Source organism: Echinops telfairi, unplaced genomic scaffold, assembly GCF_000313985.2.
Source record: "Echinops telfairi isolate 266 unplaced genomic scaffold, ASM31398v2 ScPeMD7_60;HRSCAF=208, whole genome shotgun sequence".
In the NCBI taxonomy this organism is placed as follows: Eukaryota; Metazoa; Chordata; class Mammalia; order Afrosoricida; family Tenrecidae; genus Echinops; species Echinops telfairi.
In genome coordinates this window covers 1,047,574-1,048,577 of record NW_022103958.1, presented here as the reverse complement: position 1 = coordinate 1,048,577, position 1,004 = coordinate 1,047,574, and positions in this window count along the sequence as shown.

Here is a 1,004-nt window from a genome sequence, read left to right as displayed (position 1 = left end):
AACTCAACCAATGCCAGTGTATTTGATTTTCTGTTTATTTGGGGTAACACTGTGCCTTCTTCACTAAAGATGGCTTAAATATTTAAGTATTTCAATTTGGGGGTCAAAAAACATGTTCCTAAAAGGTATGCAAATTCAGCGCTAAAATGTCTGTTTATTTTGAACCTGAGGCTCTTTAAATAAAGGAAAGGTAGTTGTCTCCACTGGGATATCTCTCAGCTGACCCAGTAAAACTTCTAATTAAATAAATCTCTTTGGCAATCCTTGATTTGTTTTACTGATTTGTTCTCCCAGGATACTTTTTCTCCATGTCCTTCAATGGACTGGAGTGCACAGAATATTTTCTTACTTAGATTTTAGTAGCATGATTGGTTGCTTTTAACTGAGCGATCATTCCACTGGCAGCCATCCAAAATTGATACTAACTATCACCTTATCTATTATGACTGTTTCAAAGGGTCGATTTGTTGGCCTAAGCACCTGTCACAATTTCCAAAAATTATATTTAGTTCTTTTCCCCTCTTAAGTAGGTGTCTTTGTCCAAATTCAAGAGGTAGTGTGTCAAAGAGATGTAATAAATATTCTGGTAACAAAATATACAGTTACTAAAAAATGTATTCTATAAAATTAATTTCCACCAGACATCTAGGCAAACTCCAACCTTGCTGTTGTAAACAAATCTAGCTAAACCCAAAAACACTCCACACTCAAGTTAACACCTCTCTAACCTCTCTTCTTTTCCCACCCCAAACAATCAGAGTACCTTTCTTTTAGTGTGAAATCATTTTCCTACCTTTTCATACTTATGCTAAAGTAATAAAATATTTACCTATTTGTGATTGACTGGTATCACTTAGCATGCTGTTCTCCAGGTGAATCATGTTATGAGGTGTTTCACAGATCCATTGTTATTCTATACAATTCTATAGTACTCCACTATGTGTATGTAAGCAAGTATTTATCCATTAATCCACAGATGGACTTTAAGTTACTTCAATCATTTT